Genomic DNA, 13583 nt, shown 5'->3' on the forward strand with positions numbered 1-13583 from the left:
AAACTGAATAGGTAGGAAAAGGACCCCAAAGTAGCAGTTCAGAGGGTGTCCTTACTGGTACCAGAAACAACAGAAGAGAGTTCTCATTTCTTATTATTTCTTATCCTTGATATATATGAGGATGTAACTGAAACTAAGAAGAGGTACCTGGGTACCTCCTGGTTGGGCCAACTGGATGGATCCCATCTCTCCCCTAATTCGGAATACATTTTCTGACATGTTATTTTTAAAGCTCCCAAATTAGCACCTCTATGGTATCCGGTTCCTGAGGACCCATCCCCACTCTATGGTTAAAGCTATTATCTCTTCCTCTTGATAAAGCTACTGCCCATGAAGCTATAATATCTCCTCCCCAAAACTCGCAATTCACAAGACTAGAGCTTGGAGGCTCCAGAGACTTTAGGAGCTGTTGGATTTTGCAGCATCCTAACCTGAGAGCTAAGATCACAGGAAGCAGGAGGTGAGGCCCCTGACAATCTCAATGACATCTCACATTTCCTGTGTCCACATTTGAGTAGATGGAGGTGGGCATCTTATTATCACATCAGACCATACACTGCATAACAACATTTGTCCATATGGAGGTGGGCATTTTATTATCACATCAGACCATACACTACATAACAACATTTGTCCATCCTGAGACTGGCTTTTTGGGGCCATTAGGAATTAGACCCTTATAACTTGCAGGAGCTATCATGGGTTATTGGGTCAGGCTCCAAGCAGTCAAGTTCTAGTCATTTGAGAGTAAGAGATATTGCTTATTGTCCTTGGCTTTTCATTTAGAGGGCTCTTGTCTCTACAAGAGACAACAATTACTTTATTCATTCAAAGGGCTGCATGTTGACTGGATGACTCTCCTGTAATCTATCAGTGTCCCACTTTGCTTCATTTTTAATTTTTATATACAGCACAGGAATAAAGATAATATGCATCTTTATAAAATCTTTCTGTGATGCCTTTTTCTAGATGACTAATTTCTCAAGGTGAGACTGATAGAGTGGGTTTTGCTAGGTGGCTCGTTAAATGGTAAATGATTAGATGGTCGGTGAGAATGGGTCCCTCCCTCATAATCAGCAGTCTGTAAAACCAGGAAATGAAACTGCATGATTTGAATTATTATATGACTCTAAAGGTTCTATTACTCAGTATCCCTATCAAATAAACTGGAGGCTGCAATTGGAGAAGACAGTTTTATTCAAGTCCAAGCTTGGAACAATCAGTTGAAGACATCTCAAAAAACTAATTAATTAAAAGGAAGGAAGGAGTAGGGAAGGGAGAGAGATGGGAATGGGAAAAATACAGAGAAAGAAGAAAAGAGGGAGGGAGAGAGAAGAGAGGAAGGAAGGGCAGTCCCCCATTTTCCAAAAGGGAATGATCTCAGAGATGTCATGGGACTGTGGGTAGAGTACTCCCATACTTAGCATACTTCCTTGGTCCTGGACATGTTGTTTCACCAGTAGATCTTAAGTAGAAGCTTGCTCCATCTCTCCTTGAAAAAGAGATGATTCAGCAGTTAAGAGTAATTACTGTTCTTCCAAAGGTCCTGGAACTTGATTACTAGAACCTATCTGGCACTTCACAGCCATTTGTAACTCTGGCTCCAGGGTATCTGATGCCTTCCTTTGGTCTGTGTAGGTACCCACATTCAAACACCTGTCCTCATAGAGACACATACCTAAAAATAGCAAAGCCGTAAAAGGAAAGTCAGCTTTCAGCTCTGTCTTAGTCATTGTTTATCGCTGTGAATAGATGTCACCCAAAAAATTTAAAGAAGTTTATGACCAGGTAGTGGTGACACATGCCATTAATCCCAGCATTTGGGAGGCAGAAGCAGGAGGATCTCTGTGAGTTTGAGGCTAGCCTGGTCTACAGATGGAGTTCCAGGACAGGCTCCAAAGCTACAGGGAAACCCTGTCTTGAAACACCCCCCACCCCAAAAAGAGATGTCATGACCACTGCAACTCTTATAAAAGAAAGCATTTAATTGGGACTTGATTTCACTTTCAGAGGTTTAGTCCATTATTGTCCTGGCAGGGAACATGGGAACATGCAGGCAGACATGGTGCTAGAGAGGTTGAGGGTTCTACATCCAGATCCCCAGGCAGCAAAAACTGAAAGATACTGGGCCTGGTTTGGGCTTCTGAAACCCCAAAGTCCACCCCCAGTTACACACTTCCTGCAACAGGGCCCCACCTCCTAATCCCTCTCAAGTAGCCAAGTAGTGCTAGTCTCTAAAGACCACTTATTTAAATATATGAGATTATAGAGGCCATTCCTATTCAAACTGCCTCAAACACCAACACCATTGCTCCTATTAACAGACTAAATGAAATGTGAGAAACTGTGATTGGTAAAGAAAGAGGGACCTATGACAGCTACCTTTCTTCAGACTTGGAAGACTATGTAAAGAAGGGGGACAGGGGAGAAAACATCACAATTGCCTCTTCTTCAAATTTAAGAAATTATAATGTGAGAACGGCTATAGACCAGACAAGAGGGAAGGAGATGGAGGTGCTGGGCTTTTGTTGATATACTTCAAAGAAAAGCCATTTCTTCCTGGTAAAGCTTGGCTATTTTTATGAATTCATTTTTATCCTATCATCTATCTTCTCTTTAAAGTGTTCTGTTACATGAATAATGGTCAAAAGAATGGGACCTGAGTTGTATCTCTGACCCTGAATAGAAACATGACATTCTGAACTTCTGAAGTGCCCATGAGGTCACAAGATTGCTATCTAGAAGAAGGCTTTAATATCATTCTCCTGTGAAAGTCAACCCAGATGGGCCTCGGCAGGAAAAGTCCTCTCAGGAAAGCTATTTGTTCCTGAGATTTTAGCAATAGTTAAAACCTGCCTTAAAATTCACTTAACCACGGTGGTCTCTCCAGCTGAGGTTTACTCTGACTCTTAGACAGTGATTTCACCTGTAATGGTCCCTCTGGCCAGCACCAACTCTCACCCTTGAGGATGTTGCACACACTGCTAATAAACTCCACCTGTCTGCCTTCTGTAACACATGAGCGTAGAAACTGATGAACTCATTTGTGTCTCCTCTACAATGTCAAAAAAGCGATTAGCATCAAATTGACAAAGTTCAGTGCTTTCACTGGTGGCAATTTGACAAGATACTTCACTTTCCTTGATAGCCCTGGCTATCTACACATATCTATTTTCAAACTGCACTTCACAGAGTAAATCCATATCTGCATGTATATCTGTGTAGAGAGGCTAAATAGAGTGGCTACAAAGGGTTAAGAGGTTGCAGAAGTTCAAGAGGTTGCAAAAGTCAGAAAAGACGGGAAACTAATAGAAATTCATGGACATCTGTGGGAAGTGAGATAACCAGCCAATCAGAGTGTAGACACGTTTCTAAATGGTCTTATCAAATAAAAAAAAAAAAACACGGAGCCACATATAGGAGTGAAAGCCTTAGAGAAAGATCAGGAAAATAGGAAAAGCCACAGCTAGCCTTACCTTACCAACTCGGCAGCTTCTGAATGCCAGTTACTTCCTGTCTACCCAGGCTTTATATGCCTTGCTTTTCTGCCCTCTCATTGACTCTCTTAGTCCAGCTACCTCACTTCCTCTTCCTAAACAACTCTGTCACTTTCTGTCTGTCTGTACAGACCTGCAGGCCTCTGTGGTTGGTACTGGGATTAAAGACGTGTGTCACCACGCTTGGCTCTGTTCCCTAGTGCAGTCTTGACACACAGAGATCCTGCCTGCTAAATGATAGGATTAAAGGCGTGTGCTACCGCTGCCTGACTTCTTTGTTTACTTAAAATGGCTTGCTATTTCCTCTGATCTCCAGGCAAACTTTATTTACTAAAACACAAATAAAATATCACCACATTTTAGCACAAATAAAATAGCACCACACCAGAGCCCTCCTGGGGAGAAGCAGCTGCTGTTGTCGGCTACAAGATCAGAGGTGAGCTGTAGAGTTGATTGCAGTTACAGGAGTGAAAGGGTAAAACATGCTCTATACAAATGAAGGATGATAGTTGGTCCAGATAGGCAAGCAGGGGCATGAGCAGATTGCAATCCAAGCAGGCTATGTCAGCAAGCACCGAGCTGAGACAGAATTCCTTAGAGAGGTTAGAATTATTTGCCCGTCAGTCCTTGGATCTAATCAGATAGGAACTTTCACCATCAGTGTTATGTGTCTGCTCCTTATAGGGTCCAGATGAAGGAGTTACAGCCTCTCCTTGGTCTTGTATGTCACTAGTAAGTTCTCAGGTCTGATTTTCCTGATACAATTCTAAAGCCCTTATGTGCCTGGGCAGTCCTGACTCGCCTTGATAATTTATAAGGTGTCACCCTTTCTGGCCTCATAAATAAGTAATTTATCAAGCTGTGCCATATGAGTGGTATCAGAGTCATCCGTGTCTCCTCAGATGCAGAGTCATGCTCCATATTTAAAATGTAATCAAAAGCTGCTTACAAAATGGATTCTTTCTGGGCAAGCCACAGTTTGAAGGCATACATTGTATGGAATAACTTATGCCAGAGCACAGCTAGTTCTCAACACCAGGATCTATGATCATCTACTCTGAATTCTTTTGACAGTGATCACAAGACCAGAGAACAGTGGAAAGGCCATGGTGAGATCCCAGGAATAACTTTAGGGTAGGATTTTTGTAAACAGTGATGTGGGTGAGCTTAATTTGGAGAACTAGGTGCCATCTGGAGCCAGTGGTTAACTGAATTTGCTTCCTTCTCCCAAGAAGAACAGAGAGACAGAGGGCCAATAGTGAGCAGAGACCTTGCAGATTAAGGAAAGGTGAGACAGAATACTCAAGCCCAGGAGTGATTCCAAGAGAAGAATACCACCCCACCTTCCTGCCCAGTGGATTTTTAAGATTCTAATAGTGGCAACTGGATAGGCACTGAGAAAAGCTTTACTGAGATTAGTCATTTTTTAGTGCCTCTTGATCGAAGCCATTGATTCAAACACATCCTTTGTGTGCCTTCTGTTTGCAATTAGGCAGGTGATAGTGTATTGCCTTTGCAGTCAGAGGAGTGGTCACTCTTCATGGTCACCTTTAACTATTTTCTGTGCCAATTCATTTTACTTGTTTTGTAGGGTGTTGATGGATCCCTTCCCTTCCCTGGCCTCAGGTTATGTGTAGTTTATAATCTACCATGTGCCCACATCCTTCCTGCCTATGGAGAGACAACTCCTGGCTCAATAGTATCCACACTTCCTCTTTCCTTTGTAGATTCTCACAGTTTTCACATAACAGTCTAAGACCTAGTGGACATTAAATTGTGTTATTCATTCCAGTTAACTGAATAGTTGACTATTCTAAATATAGAACTTGTGTGTGTATATGGTGGGGGTATATGCATGTCTACATGTGATTTGTATGTACACTTGTATATGCAGGTATATATGGACATGTGCATACCTGCATTTGTAAGCCAGAGATTGATGTGGTATATCTGTCTTTATTGTTCTCTATCTTATATTTTGAGACAAAGACTCTCTCTGATCCTGTAGTTCATCAATTTGGCATGATTAGACAGCCTTTGAGCTCCATGAATCTGCCTGTCTCTGCTACCCAGCTCTCTGCTAGGATTACAGATGTACACCACTACACTTGGCTATTTATGTGAGTTCTGAACTCCAGTCCTCTGCCTACACATCAAGCACTTTACCGACTGGGTAACCCCCCCCTCCCCGCCCCCCAGTTCTCTAGAACTGGCTTTTGTAAATAACACAATTTGATGAAAAAGTATAGCTCTCGCCTAAGGGAATAACAGTTAATTCTAGAGCTAAATATGAGTGATCATGGATCAAGAACAAGGAAGGATTCAGGTTAACTCGAATATAATGTTCTTATTTGGCAACAAGAAGTTTTTGTAGTAACTACTCAAAAGAAGTCATAAATCGAGACACCTTTTAAATATATCAGGGAGACATCAGGAAGGTAAGTAATAGCAAAGTAGAGAAATGTCAGTAATAAGTCTCAAATGCTACCTGGTGACATTCTTAGCCTCTGGATTGGTAGAAGCTAGTGGTCTGTTAGCACATTAAGAGAAGATGTACCTCATGGTCACAAGGACAGATGTGTGTATCAGGGAATGCAGAGGTGGGCAATAAATGGTTCTCAAGAGGCCTAAACCAGCCCAAGATTACTTGGCTCCAGATCTATAACTTCCACAGTCCACAACATCAAAAACTCTCATTGGTCAATCAGCCTTACAGAAACTTTAATATGGTGATATTTTATTTGTACTCTAATAAATAAAGTTTGCCTGGAGATCAGAGGGAAAACCCAGCCACTATATTAGACACTGAAGACAGGGAATGGTAGCACATGCCTTTAATCCTATCACTCTGGAGGCAGGAATCGGTCTGGATCTCTGTGAGTTCAAGGCCACACTGGGAACAGAGCCAGGTGTGGTGGCTCACACCTTAAATTCCAACACTAGTTAACCATAAAAGTCTGGAGGTCTGTACAGATAGACAGGAAGTGACAGAACTGGGCTGAAAGAGGAAGTGATGTAGCAGGGCAGAGAGGAAATGAGATGGCAGAACAGAAAGGCATAAAGCCGTGGGTATACAGGAAGTAGATCTCTTTGGAAGCCGAGGGTCGATAAGGTGAGGTGAGGTTAGCTGTGGCTTTTCCTATTCCTCTCATCTCTCAGGTTTTAACCCGATATCTGGCTCTGGGTTTTTTATTAGTAAGATGGTTTAGCAATTCGTGTTACACTTTAACATGGGCACAGCTATTGTTTTTTCTTGAACTTCAGGTCACACCATAAACAAATAAAATTGACCACTTTTTTTTTCTTCTTTTTTTCCTGTAACAATAGGTTCCACTTGGTTATCTCAGGATTTGGTCAGGGTAGCTCTGGAGATGTATGACTTTGTATTGACAAACAGTGTGTGTGTGTGTGTGTGTGTGTGAGAGAGAGAGAGAGAGAGAGAGAGAGAGAGAGAGAGAGAGAGAGAGAGAGAGAGAGAGAATGTGTGTTTAACACTGATACAAAGAAATAGTAGCCTGCCTTTGTCACCAGATTCTTTTAGTAAAGCTTTTTCCCCGGGCATAACATAACATTGCCTTATGGAGCAGAGATGAACTTGGCGAACAGTGATGGCAATGGAATAAGAACAATATAGTGACAGCTAAGGTCTATGGTAATGGCCATAAGGCTATTACCACTCACTACTAGAGGGAAAGGGGAAGGTCATAGAACCCTCGCTTGAGATTCCAGCCATTACTCTCTTTTGCCCCCTAGGCTACTGTGACTTTGAGAGATGCTAGAGTAATAGAGGAGATGGGAGGTTAACTAGAGGGGAACTCCATGATGCAGTCTTCATGAAATTTTTCAAATAATGAGGTTTGTCTTTTCAATGATGCAACTGTTATGAGTCTCCTCCACTCCTGTAAGTAATCCCTCAGTCATATTCTGATGAGTAAGTCCATTTGATTACCAAGTAGACTTGGGTGGAGCCCTTGTCTGTCTTTTATTAGTGCCTTACGTGGGCTGAATAAATATTTGTTCATTTCTCCCCAGGACAAGCTATGCAATGAACCCATTATTGATTTTCTGTATTCAAACGTACAGAAAAATGCACCATATCCTGGGCCAGTGCATGGAAATAATAGTATCCTGAGGCAGCTAGACTATCAAGGAAACATATAGCCCTGCCACTGCCCTCTTACAGCTTTCCCCATTTCTAAAACAAGGGATATAAAATAGGCAAGCTCAAGGGTCCTTTGTGGTTCTAGAATTCTCTACTATAATTCTCATCAATCATATAGCACTGAAAAGTTACTTAACATTTTTTTCTAGTTCCATTCAGATTCTATAAAACTGGACATAATTTTGGGTACATTCTCTGCAGTTTGTAAAGAGTAAACAACAGTACACTAATTCTGCTGAGCCCTGCTCTGTAGTAAATCTGAGAAGAAGGCCCTAGGTATCATTCTGTAGTGTTGACTATGACCATAGTGTTGAATATGACCCTCTTTGCAGGAAGCCATGGAAGGGGACAACTAGTGTTCAACAGGTCAACCCACCAGATGAATAACTACCTGATGGGGAGCCCCACCCAGCAAGGCTATGACGTCCCTGACTGTGAATGACCAGTTGTTGCTCCTGTCTGTGTCTTCCTCATATGCCACCACTTACCTCCCTAAAAAGAAGAGTTGTGGGATACTTTGCACAGCCCATTGGTAGTGTTTTACATCTTTGGGCACACATGTAAGTGTGGATGGTCAGAAAGATGATTTCTGTTGTATAAGAAGCTGTATAATTTTGATGAATAGAAATAATACCAGAATATTTTTTCTTAATTGACACAGGAAAGTAACAGTATTCTCAAGGACAGCTAACTTTAGACTTCAGAACAAATTTAAAATAGACTAAGCTGCCCCTGCAGAAAATACAGAAAGACTAGTTCCCAAGTGTTTATTGCTAAATTAAGGTCAGGCTGTTTACATTGAGACATAACCCCTCCACCATAATTGAATGCATGTACTCCTAGGCTCAAGAACCAGCCAACTAATTGTTTACTACAAGTCCTAAATTTCAATTTCATTCTCTGTCTGGGAACACTAACCAGTCAGGCTATGTGCCTGGCCAAGCGTTACTCCCTGGCTGGTCAGTGTGACCTTCCTAGCCTGAGAAAAACTATGTGACTTAAGCATGTATTATGAGAATGGGTCTGACCCTGAAAATGTAAATATAATTGTCCAGAATTTGGCTGTGAGAGGAGCAGCAGTGTAGAGAGTTTGGCTGTGAGAGGAGCAGCAGTGTAGAGAGAGGAGTCTGTATGGAGCTATGTAGGGGAGCTGTGTGAAAAAAGCAATGTGAAGGAACTGTGAAAGGAGCTGGCCAGAGGTGAGAGTGTGTGTGCTGAGTGAGAGATATAGCTGTGTGAGACAGAGAGAATTGGAACTAAAGAGAATCGGAACTAGAGAGAACTAGAACCAAAGATTTAGAACAGAGAGATTTAGGAGAGAGTAAGTGAGAGAGTGAATGAGTAAAGAGTGAATGAATGATGCAGTAGTAAATGAGTGACTCAGTAGCGTGTAAAGGAATGTAACAAAGTAGAAAAATATATAGCTGTATGTAAAGAGAGGCAGCTGTGTGGAGACAGAGAGATTTTCAGAAAAAGAGATTTTTTTAAGATCAAGTAAAAGAGAAAGTTACCATCAGAAAGAATGTATTTTCTTATTTTTCCCCTCAGATAGAATAAAGTCTGGCCCTTAGATACGAATTTTTCCTAAGCCCTCACCACCTTCACGGTTTTTGTATGTACTCTGAAGGTGGCCTTGGAACGGGCTCTCCAAAAGCCATCAGTACCCCTTGCTTAGTTGCTTCTGAATAGGACTGCCTTTCTGTGACCAAACATGGTTCTGTCCCTGTATCATGAATGCACAAGGACTACAGTCAGCTTTCCTTTACTCCTTCATCGTATCATTTGCTCTTTGTACTTTTTTCCATCACTCTAATCATTGGCTGCCCTGCGGACAGTAGTTTAGAAAAACACCAGAGAGCCTGATTGATATTATATTTAATCTTACAGTGATACTTGTAGATGTAACCAACCGTCTTATTAAATAAGAAACACAGAACCAGTGCAATGAAGAAAGCCAAGAGGTCAGAGCTAAGAGCCTTTCCTGTCTGCTGCAGAAGCCTCTTCAGCCAAGAGAGACCTACTTCCTGTGTGTTTGTCTTTATATAGACTTTCTGTTCTGCCTTCTCATTGGTTGTAAACCCTATCACATAACTGCCTCATCACTGCCTGTTTGTACAGACCTTCAGATCTTCTATGGTTGGTATTGAGATTAAAGGCATGTGTCTCCAATGCCGGCTGTATCCTTGAACACACAGAAATCTACCTAGCTCTGCCTACCAAGTGCTGGGATTAAAGGCATGCATCACCAACGCCCAGCTTTTGCTATGGCTCTAATAGCTCTGACCCCCGGGCAACTTCATTTATTAACATACAATTAAAATCACATTTCAATACAAATAAAATACCACCATAGATACTCTTATTTTCCTATTATATTAATTAGTTTATTTCTAGTATCTAAATAATTTTAAGTGACCAATGTTTCTACTAAAATCCCGAGAATATTGTAATATATTTTTATTTTATTTCTTTAGCCCAATTTTTAAATAGCATTTTTACTTCTTTGAAAATTTTGTGCATATATTAAAGCAGTTTCACTAGCTAACTTTCCGAACCTGTTTCATCAGGGATTGGCCTAATGAACCACAACCATGGACACTGTACCTTTTGGATTTCTATTAGACTCAACTTGAGTGTACCCTCCCACATGATCCAAGGAAAGAAAGCAAACAAAGATAGAAGAAACGGACAGAAAGAATACCCCGCTAGAGCAGTGTTTCTCGATCTGTGGCTTACAATACTTTGACTCGTTTGGGGGTCAAATCACTCTTTCATAGGGGAAAAATACAGATATTAACATAACAATTCATAACAGTAGCAAAATTATAGTTATGAAGTAGCAACAAAAATAATTGTATGGTTGGGGGTCACTACAACATGAGGAACTGTATTAAAGCGTCACAGCATTAGGAAGGTTGAGAACCACTGCTCTAGAGCCACTCAGCATTTCCTGAGGTTGGTTCTCTGTGGTATTTCTGCTTCCCTGAATAATTCTTCTTCAACGGGTTTTTCTATTGAAACCAGTTCAAAAGTGCCGAACTACCTCTTCTGGGAACAGTTAGATGTTTGTAAATCATCTTATTAAGCCTTTTTAGAATTCTTCCAATTTGGGTCACCTCTTTCCTATTAGTTCCTACAGTAATGGCAATATGACATGAGAAGAGAAAATTAGTATTAATATTCCGCCGAAGGTCTCCATAGAAATCTTCCACTGCTCAAGTAAGGATGCCTCCTTCCTCTCCTGTGCTGCATCTAAGAAGAGAACCTGTAACTCAGGCACAGAGCAGGGCAGCCTACATCTTTCTGTAGTACCCTTAGTCACTTTCTGGTTCGCATGGGTATGAAAGTCCTGAGTTCTTACTTTAGTTCAGGACTCCTTATGAAGCATGTCTGTGAAATCAACTGAAGTTATCCAGGATGAGACCCAATAACAAAGGAAAGTCTGTGACTGCTTTAGAAGACAGGGAGAATGACTATCAAAAGCACTAAAGGTAAAAGCATTGCCTTCATTCCTTAGGTCTTGATTAACTTATTGTGGTTGTATTTGCTATTTAATGTCACTGTAAATACAAGGGAGCTAAAATCTTAAATTATGAACAATTTTACCTTTCATCTCTCAATTATGCAATTCAAACAGACTGAAATTACATATAATTCATGCTATGTAACTTATACATGACAAATATTTCATCATTAACAAAACAGTGAAAACACTACACAAAAATACTGAAATGTTTTAGTCTGCTTTTCAGTAAGCACATATGCTACCAATACTATGCCAATGACATTTCTAAGTAAGGAAGCACTGAAGGAAGATGAACTGTGCCCAACTTCAAACTGAAACCTTCTGGAGGGCTGATTAGAACTAATTAGAACTTCAATAATTGTAAAGGCTTTGGGATATTACAGGTCCAGAACCTAATTACAATTCATCTTGGGCTGTTTTTAGTTGCTATTAGGGCTATCATATTTGCCCAACCCTGTATCAGACTTAACATCCTAACACTAACAGACAGCACTTTTTGGACCGTATTAACAAAACAGTAGTTTTTAACAATGAAAAGACTGAGTCCTCAGACAGCATCCAAGGTTGATAGCTGAGATTTTTTGCACAATGTTGTGGCCACTACTTAATGCTTCCACCAATGTGTTTGAAAAGTACCTTGATGCATGACTGACACTGTTCTGTGACTATGAACACTTCACAAAACTGCTTCTACATTGGAACATGGAATCTATGGTAACTTAAATCTGCAGGGCCATGGCCTCTCATATTTGGCTCCAGAACAAACTATCTCTCATCCCTTTTGATATGAGGGTTGTGTTTTGGGTTCCACAAAAGTCATCGATGGATTTATCACCATCTTCACCTTGTCATGGAAGCCTTTTGACGAGTAATTTCAAAAAAGAATACCAGCTGGGCAGTGTTGGAGCCGGCCTTTAATCCCAGCACTCCAGAGGCAGAGGCAGGCAGATCTCTGGGAGTTCTAGGTCAGCCTGGGCTATAGAGTGAGTTCCAGAAAAGGCTCCAAAGCCACACAGAGAAACCCTGTCTCAAAAAACCAAAAAAAAAAAAAAAAAAAAAAAAAAAAGAACACCAGCATAACCAATGAAACTGCTTATGTGACAGATTCTATTGTGTAAAAGTCTTGATTACAGGAAATGAGAGAAACAGGAAGCGATTGTTGTTGAAAATGAAAGTACAAAGGGGGGGGTGCTGTTCTTTTCCTCGCTGTTTCTGAATCTGCCCCTCTCTACAAATATAAAGTACTTTTTTCAAAGCTAAGTTCATTCTCAAAACTTCTACTATATACAATAAAAAAAAAAAAGCTTTCAAGAAATGAATAGAAAATTTAATCTTGTGCCCTGAGAAAATCAAAGCAGGAGTTAACCAAAACAATTTACTTCCATTCAAGTCTTTAATTTCCCATTGGCCAAGGATGTCTACACAGATGATAATAGCTTATTGCTAATACATGTACAGAGGAGGAAAAAGTAAATATTGTGTTCCTTTAGAATATGACCCAACCAAATTATAGAAGACTTTTTGTGCTACTTCACAGAATTTAAATTACAGTAAAGACATCCCCCAAAATTGTTTATATAAGTATATTCAGCTAATCTGAAACGATATATATGAATTCCTGATCCATTTCATTTAGGCAACTGGAAACATTTCATGCATTCTTAATGTGTATCAAGCACTGTGGTCGGCCTGGGAAATTTAGAAAGAATAAAGCATACACTGCTTATGAAAACATGCTTAACACACACTCACACATTTTTGTATACTGGAATTATAACACAATGAGTTCTCATTATAATGAACTGTTGGACATTAAGAAAGTGGTGTTTAACTCTGAATGCTGTTATACAAAATCTTTTTTTAAAAAAATACTTGTACTTATGCTTGATGGAATTTTTAAAAAGATGAGAAAGATTTCATTAGGTAGTAAAAGAATGTTGGGGAGGAATTTGGAAAGGGAGAAGAGGAATGTGAAGCTGCAGAGGGAACCCCAGAGAAGTGCAGAGATTGAAGAGGTGCTCTGGGGAGAGAAGAAGCCATTAAATGTAAGAAACATCTGGAGAGTAGCAGTATATGGTGGTCTTAGTCTGTACATTGTTTATAAAAAAAAAGTTTGATTTTACTATAAATACTAGAAATCAAAATATTCATAAAATAGACATAACACATACCATGTACATTCTTACATTTTCAAGGTCTGCCTAATTAGATGTCAAACTTTCTTATGGAAAGCAGACATTTTGACCAGTTAGCATGCTGTGTCTAAATGCATGCTATTTGGAGCATTGCATCCCGTGTCTCTTACAGCACTTGCTTTCTCTATATATTTTCTTATACTGGGGCTAAACACTTAAATGAATGGCATACATTTTCCTGAAGCACTAACTAGCAGCAGAAA

Source organism: Peromyscus maniculatus, chromosome 19 (genome assembly GCF_049852395.1).
Source record: "Peromyscus maniculatus bairdii isolate BWxNUB_F1_BW_parent chromosome 19, HU_Pman_BW_mat_3.1, whole genome shotgun sequence".
Lineage (NCBI taxonomy): Eukaryota > Metazoa > Chordata > Mammalia > Rodentia > Cricetidae > Peromyscus > Peromyscus maniculatus.